This window comes from Cervus canadensis, chromosome 9 (assembly GCF_019320065.1).
Source record: "Cervus canadensis isolate Bull #8, Minnesota chromosome 9, ASM1932006v1, whole genome shotgun sequence".
Lineage (NCBI taxonomy): Eukaryota > Metazoa > Chordata > Mammalia > Artiodactyla > Cervidae > Cervus > Cervus canadensis.
Genome location: NC_057394.1, coordinates 7118681 through 7131665, shown reverse-complemented (window position 1 = coordinate 7131665; position 12985 = coordinate 7118681).

Sequence of the window (12985 nt, the reverse complement as noted above, 5' to 3'; positions counted from 1 at the left end):
TTGATGATGCCATTCAACCATCTCATCCTCTGTCATCCCCTTCTCCTCCTGCCCTCAATCTTTCCCAGCATCAGGGTCTTTTCAAATGAGTCAGCTCTTCGCATCAGGTGGCCAAAGTACTGGAGTTTCATCTTCAACATCAGTCCTTCCAATGAATATTCAGGACTGGTTTCCTTTAGGATGGACTGGTTCGATCTCCTTCCAGTTCAAGGGACTCTCAAGAGTCCCTTCTCCAACACCACAGTTCAAAAGCATCAATTCTTCAGCGCTCAGCTTTCTTTATGGTCCAAATCTCACATCCACACATGACTACTGGAAAAACCATAGCCTTGACTAGATGGACCTTTGTTGGCAAAGCAATGTCTCTGCTTTTTAATATGCTGTCTAGATTGGTCATAACTTCCCTTCCAAGGAGTAAGCGTCTTTTAATTTCATGGCTGCAGTAACCATCTACAGTGATTTTGGAGCCCCCCAAAAATAAAGTCAGCCAATGTTTCCACTGTTTCCCCATCTATTGCCATGAAGTGATGGGACCAGATGCCATGATCTTAGTTTTCTGAATGTTGAGCTTTAAGCCAACTTTTTCACTCTCCTCTTTTACTTTCATCAAGAGGCTCTTTAGTTCTTCTTCACTTTCTGCCATAATGGTGGTGTCTCATCTGCATATCTGAGGTTATTGATATTTCTCCCGGAAATCTTGATTCCAGCTTGTGCTTCATCCAGTCCAGCGTTTCTCATGATGTACTCTGCATGTAAGTTAAATAAGCAGGGTGACAATATACAGCCTTGACGTACTCCTTTTCTTATCTGGAACCAGTCTGTTGTTCCTTGTCCAGTTCTCACTGTTGCTTCCTGACCTGCATACAGGTTTCTCAAGAGGCAGGTCACATTCACACTATTATGTACTGGAATGGTGGTGACGGTTTGGAAAAATGTGTCCACATAGTATCATATTGGCTGAAGTTTCGTTTGTATCATGTGGAAAGGACACTTGAACTTCACTTTGGTCAATGCTGATAAACATGTGAAAGTGAAAGTGAAGCGTCAGCCATTCAGTCACTTCTGATTTTTCATGATCCATGGACTGTAGCCCACCAGGCTCCTCTGTCTATGGAACTCCTCAGGGGAGAGCACTGGAGAGGGTTATCATTCCCTTCTCCAGGAGAGCCTCTTGACCCAGGGATTGAATCCAGGTCTCCTGCTTTGCAGGCAGATTCTTTCCCATCTGAGCCACCAGGGAAGCCCAGTAAACATGTAAAGTGCATGTAACTGTGGCTTTGCATCCATGGAAAACAGAGCATCATGGCTTTCCTGATGAGTAGCCGCTGGCATCTCCCACCCAGTTAGGGCTTATCCCTGATGAGAGGCGAGGTCCACAGAGGTGGTGAACACAGTTAAAGCCAATTTGGAAAAAGACTTTAAAGAGGAAGCCTGTGTTTGATGCAAGACTTGCCTCAATGAAGTACAGAATGTACTAGGGAACCAAGATGTCTGATTGAGAAAACCATGGAAGAGGGACATCATGTGAAAACTCTTCATCATATAAGTAAGTTTATTATTTTAAGCTGAGAGTTCAGGAAAGACAGTGATGATAAAATGACATTTGCAAAGAAGTCCTAAATGAGGTGAGGGAACAGTCACTAGGATAACTGACAGGCAAGAGGAAAAGCTTTCAGGCAGAGAGAATAAAATTATTTAAGTGATTATCAGTAATTATAGTACCTTGCGACTTTCAATTATCTCCAATAAAACAAATAACCTTATGTTTAACTGACAGTCATGCACATAGCAACTTATAACTGAAGATTGGTAAAAAAAATTGCTATCTTTATAAATGAAATACGGAAATTTTAGTGTTTAAAATTGGAATGTTGTGGGGGAAAGACATTCAATTTCCTTACGTTTCTTTTGAGACAACAAATGTGGTACAGCTTTAATGGAGGATAAATGGATATCCTTTGTTTTTTAAATCAGTTAAGTCATAATTGAAATGAGTAATCGATTTTAAAGAACCCTTTTCAAAGAGTCATCATTGATTATTCTCTTGACCTTCTTCCATACAACTGCATCTGCCTGATAGAACTCAGAAGATACAGCTATCATGACCTAAAATATTCAGAAACTGTCCAGTTAAGCTAAAACTAGAGGGTGGCATTTTAATACTCAAGAAGCAGGATATGTAAACAAAAAAACACCAGATCTAAATCAGCACAGTTCACAAACATTCCAGGGAGGGTGGGGGGGAGGAAACAAAGAATTATGACTCTATCCAAAATTTTGTTTTAATAATACATCTTTGTTTCCCTACTCCAGTTCTGCAAAACAAACTTTGAAACCCTATTTTAAAATATGTTTCATTCCTCTTGAAATTCCGATTTACTACCTAGATTTATTTTCTAGTCTTTTTTTTTTTTCATTTGAAGGGACTGAAACACTTTGTTTCTATTAAACATGTGTGCTAAGTTGCTTCAGTCATGTCTGACTCTTTGTGACCTATTAACTATAGCCTGCCAGGTTCCTCTGTCCATGGGGTTCTCCAGGCAAGAATACTGGAGTGGGTTGCCGTGTCCTCTCCCAGGGGATCTTCCCAACCCAGGGATCGAACCTGCATCTCTTTTGTCTCCTGCATTGGCAAGTATATTCTTTACCACTAGTGCCAGAGACTGTCTCTATTAAAGTGCTCTGACACATACACACTAATCTTTGCTCTTTAAAATACCAGGCACTTGCATTATATTGAATTTCAGAAACTACTTACACTGGCCCTTGGGAAGGATCTTTATATAAATGAATGTTTTTCATGGTGTGTAGATAGTTTCTGTAAGTCATTTAGAACACATCAATGTTTAAATCTTTTCTAATCTTGCATTTCTTTTAGGTCTGTAATAAATGTACAGATATCAGTAGGCATGTGCTTATTTATTTATTCATCTTTTATATTTGTGAGATCACAAAAAGTGAGGCGATTGACTAGGATACTCAAAAGTCAAGCGTCTTAGGAAAACAAAATTAGTTTTAAACATATTCTGTTGGAAGAAAAGATGAGGGTAGAGAGACAAATGTAGCCCGTACATAGAACTGTATTGCTACATCACCTAATATTCCCTGAATCTGGTCTCTAGTATCCAACTTCTTACAGCAACCCTACTCCTTGCTAGATAAAGATAATCTAGCAAATATTGCCTACGTTTGATATGATCATGCCAATTTCCCTATTTTATAATTTTGCTAAAATAGATATAAAAATACACTGGGGAGAAAAACAGTAATTACAGACTTCTTTTCTTCTGGTGATATTTTCCTCAATTGCTCTTGAAAAATTCTTCTTTTATGTGTTCATAGGAAAAGGTTTCCATCAAAAAATCTAAGTGCTAAGTTGCTTCCATCATGTCCAACTCTTTGCAGTCCTCTGGACTGTAGCCCTCCAGGCTCCTCTGTCCCTGGGATTCTCCAGGCAAGAATACTGGAGTGGGCTGCCATGTCCCCCTCCAGGGATCTTCCCGACCCATGGATCAAACCCCCATCTTTTGTGTCTCCTACATTGGCAGGGGAGTTCTTTGCCACTAGTGTCACCTGGGAAGCCCTCAAAAAGTCTACTTTTATTTTAAGGGACAAAAATACCCCTATGAATCGGTTCCTTGCAAGGCAGCCAGTTCTCATATGTCAGGGTGATATGACTCCAATGAAGGTGTCATGATCATCATGGCATCACCCTTCATCCCCCTTCTGTGAGGTGAAGATCTTTTCAAATCTGTCTTTGGCTTTGCACCATGACCCCGTGTTCTCAAGTTTAGTGCCTTTTCACATATCATCTCTACATTTAGGGTGCATGTCTGAAAATTCAATTCTGTCATTATTTGATAAGTAGAGTAAAAGTATTCTTTTATCACACTCTCCTGATTTAAGTGTCTTTTCTGACACTGTGTAGGTCCAGCTGCTATTGGCCTTTCCTTGACGTATTTTGCATGGATGATATATTTGCATTTTGGGAGTCATCTGTTACTTTGATTCCCCCTTCCACAGCAATTTGTTTGATTTCTCGTCTAGTGAAGTCATTCTCACCAGAGATCTTTCCTCTTCTAGTCCCTGCATTATTTCACTACTCATAAAAATTTGCTATAGAGACATCTTGTCACCCTCAGGACAAGAAATGGCTGTAGAATTTTAGGCAGTGACAGATCAATCATTCCCCATTTACCAGCATGGAAACCAATTTGGCAGAGATGGAATGTGAGAATATGCCTTGGTTTTTTGAGTTTTTATGGCATAATGCCATGTGTAACTGATGCTATTTTCAACACAACAAATTATTTTTATACATTTTTTGCAATTCAGAGAAAGTTAAGAAAGCATAGCATTAACACAGATAAAACAAATGTGAAGCATCTTAACAAGCAAACGAGAGGAAAGAGGAATAAAGAGTGAAAGTAAAAGAAAGAAACAACTGCTGCTGTACTAGTTGGCATTTCTATCTTTCTTTTGAGTCAAGACAGTGCATTTATGGGCCCCTTTTGGAAGTGGATATCCAGCACAGGTTTCCACCTCGATCCAAAAGTAGAGCATTTCTATGAACCCTTCCATAATCTGAAATGGCTTAAAGGGAAGAAGCAATTAACTCACAGACCATCTTGCTAATGGATGCACACAATGTATCAAGTTAAAATCCAGATGCTTGTAGACACAGTTCAAAGCTTTGGGGTCTTGATGCTGAAAGGCTGAATGTATTTCCCTGGGAGAAGTTCCATGGTTCCTCTTTCTACTCAAGTTCCTGCCACCTCTAGTAAAACAAAAGCTGACTGCTATTTTCAACTTTTTTCCTAAAGTTGAAAATCCTTTGCGAATTTCTTTCAGTTAGCAAAAACAATACAAATGAAAGTCTTCCATAAAAGTGAAGATGTGTAAAGCAAACTTTTGAAAAGTGGGGATACTTACATAGCAGTGTGTTTATAAGATTACCAATCTTATTTATGTAAAACAAATTACAGTTTAAAAACTCATGAAGAGAATAATACATAATTATATCAAAATGTTCTTATCAATGAAAAAACATGCTCTCAATTTTAGATTGTGCTACAGCTTTATTAAACTTCACTTTGACAAAACATTGAAATAGATTAAATAGTTTAGAGAGTTCTCTATACCTAGAAATATATGTGTATGTGTGTTTGTATTTCACAAAGCTATATCTAAAAAATTAGTGTTCCTAAATAAACATGTACTTTTTTGTAGCTTCATGGGACAAGCTGAAACAGGTGAATTCTATCAAACATTTAAGAAATCAATAATGCAAAACAGAACTCCTTTGAATGTGTGGATCACAACAGACTGTGGAAAATTCTTCAAGAGATGGGAATACCAGACCATCTGACCTGCCTCTTGAGAAACCTATATGCAGGTCAAGAAGCAACAGTTAGAACTGGACATGAAATGACAGACTGGTTCCAAATCAGGAAAGGAGTACGTCAAGGCTGTATATTGTCACCCTGCCTATTTAACTTATATGCAGAGTACATCATGAGAGACACTGGGCTGGATGGAGCACAAGCTGGAATCAAGATGGCTGAGAGAAATATCAATAACCTCAGATATGCAGATGACACCACCCTTAAGGCAGAAAGCGAAGAAGAAATAAAAAGCCTCTTGATGAAAGTGAAAGAGGAGAGTGAAAAAGTTAGAAAACTAAGATCATGGCATCCAGTCTCATCACTTCATGGCAAATAGATGGGAAACAACAGAAACAGTGACAGACTTTATTTTCTTGGGCTGAAAAGTCACCGCAAATGGTGACTGTAGCCATGAAATTAAAAGGCACTTGCTCCTTGGAGGAAAAGCTATGACCAACCTAGACAGCATATTACAAAGCAGAGACATTACATTGCCGACAAAGGTCCATCTAGTCAAAGCTATGGTTTTTCCAGTAGTAATATATGGATGTGAGAGTTGGACCATAAAGAAAGCTGAGTGCCGAAGAATCAATACTTTTGAATTGTGGTGTTGGAGAAGACTCTTGAGAGTTTCTTGGCCTGCAAGGAGAGCCAACCAGTCCATCCTAAAGGAAATCAGTCCTGAATATTCATTGGAAGGACTGATGCTGAGGCTGAAACTACAATACTTTGGCCACCTTATGTGAAGAACTGACTCCTTGGAAAAGACCCTGATGCTTGGAAAGATTGAAGGCAGGAGGAGAAGAGGACGACAGAAGATGAGATGGTTGGATGGGATCACTGACTCAATGGACGTGAGGTTGAGTAAATGTCAGGAGTTGGTGATGGACAGGGAGGCCTGGGGTCAGTTCATGGGGTCACAAAATGTCAGACACGACCGAGTGACTGAACTGACTGATACAAACATCTTTAGAAAGTTGTTGTTCAGTTCCTTAGTTGTGTTTGACTCTTTGTGGCCCCACAGGCTTCAGGATTTCAGGCATTCCTCTCCTTCACAATATCCCAGAATTTGCTCAGACTCACTCCCATTGAGTGAGGCTTTTCCAATGAGTTGGCTCTTCACATCAGGTGGCCAAAGCATTGGCGCTTGAGCTTCAGCAACAGTCCTTTCAATGAATATTCAGGATTGATTTCCTTTGTGATTGTTTGGTTTCATCTCCTTGCATTCCAAGGGACTCTTGAGAGTCTTCCGCAGCACCACAGTTCAAAATCATCAATTCTTCTACATGCAGGCTTCTTTATGATGCTATATGGCTCTATTCATTTCATTTCAGTTCAGTTGCTCAGTCGTGTCCGACTCTTTGCAACCCCATGAATCGCAGCATGCCAGGCCTCCCTGTCTATCACCAACTCCCAGAGTTTACCCAAACCCATGTCCATAGAGTCAGTGATGCCATCCAGCCATCTCATCCTCTGTCGTCCCCTTCTCCTCCTGCCCCCAATCCCTCCCAGCATCAGGGTCTTTTCCAATGAGTCAACTCTTCGCATGAGGTGGCCAAAGTATTGGAGTTTCAGCTTCAGCATCAGTCCTTCCAATGAACACCCAGTACTGATCTCCTTTAGGATGGACTGGTTGGATCTCTTTGCAGTCCAAGGGACTCTCAAGAGTCTTCTCCAACACCACAGTTCAGAAGCATCAATTCTTTAGCACTCAGCTTTCTTTATAGTCCAACTGTCACATCCATACATGACCACTGGAAAAACCACAGCCTTATTCTCATGTTTTGACAATAACTTGTCTCCTTTTGAAAATTGCATTAGACTGGAGTATGTGAAGACTAGTGTTTCTAAGTTGATGCTTGCTTCCTCCATGACAAGAAGAGGGACCATCCACTGAGACCTGCACGTCTGAGCCATTCACCATGGCTTCAGGGACAGATCCTATGTTTAGAAATTCTAGGATGCTCTTTTCCCAGCTGATTCAGGAGGGATTATCTTAAGGAAATCATTTAAACTGCACCTGATTTAAATATACTAATTAACAAAGTCATTACTAAAGTAGTTACTACCAAACAGAGATCTTAACTGTTAATATATCAAGATTGTTCATTTACATAGTGCAGTCATACTAAGTGGACACAACTATTTAGGATAGTCTTGGGGTGCCCATAGCTGGAACAAAGTGGAAGGTAGTTTGTGCCATTTTATAGAGACAAATTTCTCCCATCTGGTGACATTTTGTGTTTGTTTGTTTCAATAAAGCTTATGGTTCATGAAAAATAGAATTGCATTGTTCTGATGTACAGATTTTCATTCTTCTTTCTTTTTTCTGAATCCTCTTTTCTGCAATGTTACACAGTGTCTTCATCTTGCAAAATTGATATAATTGTGATAAAATATAATACACAAGATGAATATATTGAGATTAATCAAGGATCTAACAATGACAAAGGAAAAAACTGAAAATATTGTAGAAGATAACATAAAAACCATATCGTTTCATGAATCTTGTATCCAGCCATGCAGGAACTAGACTCAACTACTAAATAACATTATTTGTTGTCACTCACCTTTCTTGCTTAATTCCTCCCTCCACTGCTTCTTCCTTTTCTTATATATTTTCAAAATAACATAAATTAAGATTAAAAGTGTTTTTAAGTCTCCACTCAGGTTCAAATATTGCTCTTATTTGTAATACAGAAATAAATTCTTTTCAAGGTCTTAATCTCAAAAGAAGCATTGCTATTTTAGCTAACAGAATTCAATTTTACTTTGGAGAACTCATTCAAAATAATTTTAAAACATTAGCTTAATGTTATTTCTTCCCATCAGACTTGATTTTTAAGGAAATATTTTTTTTTTGCAGTTTGGTGATAATGGATTATAAGTACAGTCAAAATATTTATTTAATACAAGACTTTGAAACTAATGTTAGGTGCAATTGTGTGTTTAATTCTGTGATCAGTCTTATTGTTACTATGATCACAGAAAGGAAATAAATTCTTTCTACCTGGATTAGGAAACTGAATTTGTGTAAATATCACCAAAGGTGTAGACACAAATCACAAGTCAACAACCTTTTTTTTTCTTTTTTACATTAAATATTCCCATTAGACTCAGCTTGTTATTAAGTTATATAACTTCCACCCTTTCTTCTAGCAGACAGTATTTTTCATTTGTGGAAATAACCTTTCAGTTGTTGGCTATTTTCTAATTTTGATATATTAAAATGAAGCAAAACATTTTCTCTAGAGCATCTTGAATGATGTCTTCATTCTTCTTCTTTTCCTAATAGCATTTAATGTAAGAGTCCTTTCTATTCTCAGGGAGTTGAATAAATTACTACATCTTAGAATATGTCATCTTATTATTATTATTACCCAAACTAGAAACATTTTTTACATGCTTAGTGGTTTCTTTGGAGACTGATGCCACAAAAAAAAAAAAGGAAACACATTTGCAACAGCAGCAACGAAGATCTTACAGAGGAAACTCAAGCTGATGTTATATTGTATACATAGAGCATGTTTTTTGAATAATATAAGTCAGATAATATAAACCCATGTTAAAAGAAATAGATAAATTAAACTGTGTTCAAACTGTTTTGATTCCTTCCATTGCAAATCATTGGGTATGACTGAGAACATGATGATTCCAAGGGAGAATCACTGCTTTATTTTTATTTATTTATTTTAATTGGAGCATAATTGCTATATAGCAATGTGAACCCACTATATGTACATGTATATCCTTGCCTTCTTGAAGCTCCCTTCCACCTTCACCCCTTAGGTGAAGCCTTGAAAGTGAAAGAGGAGAGAGAAAAAGCTGGCTTAAAACTTATTCAAAAAAAGAAGACCATGGCATCTGGTCCCATCACTTCATGGCAAATAGACAGGGGAAACAATGGAAATAGTGACAGACTTTATTTTCTTGGGCTCTAAAAATCACTGCAGATGGTGACTGCAGCCATGATGTTAAAAGATGCTTGCTCCTTGGAAGAAAAGCCATGACCAACCTAGACAGCATATTAAAAATCAGAGACATTACTTGGCCAACAAAGGACCGTATAGTCAAAGTTATGATTTTTCCAGTGGTCATGTATGGATGTGAGAGTTGGACTATAAAGAAAGCTGAGCCATAGAATTGATGCTTTTGAACTGTGGTGTTGGAGAAGACTCTTGAGAGTCCCTTGAACTGCAAGGAGATCCAACCAGTCAATCCTAAAGGAAATCAGTCCTGAATATTCATTGGAAGGACTGATCCTGAAGCTGAAACCCCAATACTTTGGCCACCTGATGTGAAGAGCTGACTCACTGGAAAAGACCCTGATGCCGGGAAAGATTGAAGGTGGGAGGAGAGGAGGACACAGAGGATGAGATGGTTGGATGGCATCACCGACTCGATGGACATGGGTTTGAACAGGCTCCAGGTGTTGGTGATGGACATGGAAGCCTGGCGTGATTTAATCCCTGGGGTCATAAAGAGTTGGACATGACTGAGCAAGTGAACTGAACTTAATTGCTTTACACACCCGGTTTTTGAAGGGTTGAGGCAAACCGTCATCTCATTTGACTGGAGTCCAGTACACACATTGCCAAGGTTATCCTATGGCTCCATTTCTGCAAAGGAGAGATATCATAGTCTCCTTTTATTTCTATTTAGCTCACACAATGGTAAACATGTGTTTCAAAGTGTGATATTTGAGGCCCCATACATCCGAATCTGCTTCCACTTATTAGTTATCTTGAATAAATGACTCAAGTTCCATAAACACCCCTTCTTTTTTTAAGAAAGGCATTATAAAGCATTATATTAAACCCTACATCATAGTATTGTTAAAACATTTATATTGAAAACTTACTGAAAAACTACCTATCACTATATTTTCATTCATATACAAGTACACAGTAAATGTTAACCATTATTAGTTCACCATTTATTATTGTCATTGTACATGGATTGTCTTGCCTCAAACCAAACCACTCTTGTCTTCCGTTTTATTTTAAATGATCATACTTACATATGCACTAACTAAAATATGTTGGTTCTATTCGATCATTATCTTGTGAGGCCTGCCAGCTGAATTTATCTGGCTACTTTCACTCTTTTTTCCATAAATCACTTTTCAGGGTCTTCTAGTAGAGATTTAGGTTTTGGAAAAGGCTCAAGTGTGGGCATCTGTGAGTGTATGGACACGTATTTTAGGCTTCCTACAGATAAACCTTTAGAGGAAAATTGCATGGGGCCAACCTCTCCCAACCCCTTCTGGACAATCTGCCCCATCATGCAAACTGAATTCATCCTGTTTGCCATTTTTGCCAGTTTTCTGCCTTCCTCTCTGGCTACTCCTTCTCAGTATATTTTTCTTGAATATTCTGCCAGATTCTGACCATTGAATATTGAGTTTTCAGTACTTTGCCATGGTTTGTCTTTTACTTCTTGACTAATATTTTTTCCTAGAGTAACTGGGCCCACCTTCATAGTTCAATTATGGATGGCTCTCTAACTGTATATCTGACACAATTGCTCTAAATATCTTGAAGAATATGTTGTTGCTGTTTAGTTGCTAAGTCATATTTGACCCTTTTGCAACCCCATGGACTGTAGTTCGCCAGGCTCCTCTGTCCATAGGATTTCTCAGGCAAAAATACTGGAGTGGGCTGCCATTCCCTTCTCCAGGGGATCTTCCTGACCCAGGGATTGAACTGGGGTCTCCTGCATTGCAGGCAGGTTCTTTATCGTCTGAGCTACCAGGGAAGCCCAGTATCATATGTTACAGTCTAATTCCGTACTTATATGTAGCTTATGAGAGTTTTCCCACAGCTGTTGAATAAATAAATTAGCAGTGATTATTATAAGTTAAATACCAATAAGCTTTGCCATAGTCATTGATCTGTGGGAAAAGATAAGCAAATTATTTTAATAACAGTTAGCTATGTGCTCTAATTTGTATAATTCCTTTTCATATTTTGAATTCACTCAGTGAACCACGTTGCTCATTAAGTATTATTCAGGCAAAGAACAGATATACCACAACAGAAAATGCTTTAATTGGTATCTGTCTAATTACTTGTCCACCAGGACAATGTCTACATGTGCAAAATGAAGTGTAAAACTGATTCAACATTCTACATTATTAGAGAAAAAGCATAGGCTTTAATTATATGGATAGCGTATCATTGTGAAGTGTAATTTTTTAAGAAGATGGTGTCAGTACAAATTGAGCCTTAAGATGTCTTGAGGTATATACTTCCAGAGCATATCATTCTGAAGTCTGTACATGCTTTGTCAAACTAGCAGTCTGAAACCATATACAGGCAAAATAGAAGAAAAATGTAATTTTTTTCCAGCTCCACCCATTAAAACATTAATTGTAAATTGAATTTCTAAATAAAGCATCACTTGTGGATAGCCTTAGAGAATTCTTACATTCTTGTATTTTCTGATCAGCAAAACTTAACCTTTTAATATGTGGGCTGAATCTGAGACTGTTTAATGAGTAGCTTCTAGGATTAATTCAACCAAAATCCCTCCTCTATTTCTGAGCTGCCAAGTCCTGCTACGGAAAATGGCAAGTGTGTTCTGGGTTTTCTTCCGAATGTGTGACTTTAGTGCTGCTGGGGACCACGTCTGCTGGTCTCTGCTCCATCTCCTAGCTGTTGTCCTCTCCTTCAGCACTTCCTCCCAGGGAATTTGGACTGTGGCTGCCCATTCTTAATCCAGATTCTTCCAGGACTTTGTAATGAGTAGGGCGGATATTACCTTGCCAAACTCACTTATCATCTTTTTGCCTCATTTTCCTCATATGTTAAATGGAATAATGGCTGTACCTACATCGTAGTGCTGTTCTGGATGAGGATTAAATGATCTTATAATGAGATGCGTGGAACATTGCATGGTGCATAGTCAGGACTCTACTGGTGTAAACTTTTAGTACCATTTTTCTTGTTATCATCACCCATAGTAGTTGTAGCTACTTTAGTGTTAGGATAGATGACCTTAAAGAATATTTGCCTTACATTACCTGGTATTTGGGCTTCCCAGGTGGCATTAGTGGTAAAGAATCCACCTGCCAATTCAGGAGACATAAGAGACACGGATTCAGTCCCTGGGTTGGGAAGATCCCCTGGAGGAGGGCATGGCAACCCGCTGCAGTATTCTTGCCTGGAGAATCCCCATGGACAGAGGAGCCTGGCGGGCTACAGTTCATACAGTTCTCAAAGAGTTGGGCACGGCTGAAGTGACTTAGTAGGCATGCATACATGTCCTCGTTATTTACCTCTTTACAAGTCCAAGTTGGGTCATATGCTATTATTACCTATTGCACAGTAAAATTGCCGTGAGACTTGGTCCTAATATCGTTACTAAAAATGGAGGTAGGGACAGCTGTACAGTTTCAGTAGGTTCTTGAGAGGGAGACATGACTCCTCTCAGCTTTAGGAATGTTCAGATTATTTACCCAAGTCCTCCAATAACTTAGATGTGATAGAGAGATAACCTTCCTGCAATAGCAAGATGGTTAGAGACCAATTGCTGAGTGATGCTTAGAGCCTTCTCTGATTGACATAAGCAAAACTCTCTTGTGAAATTTCCTAAGGGCC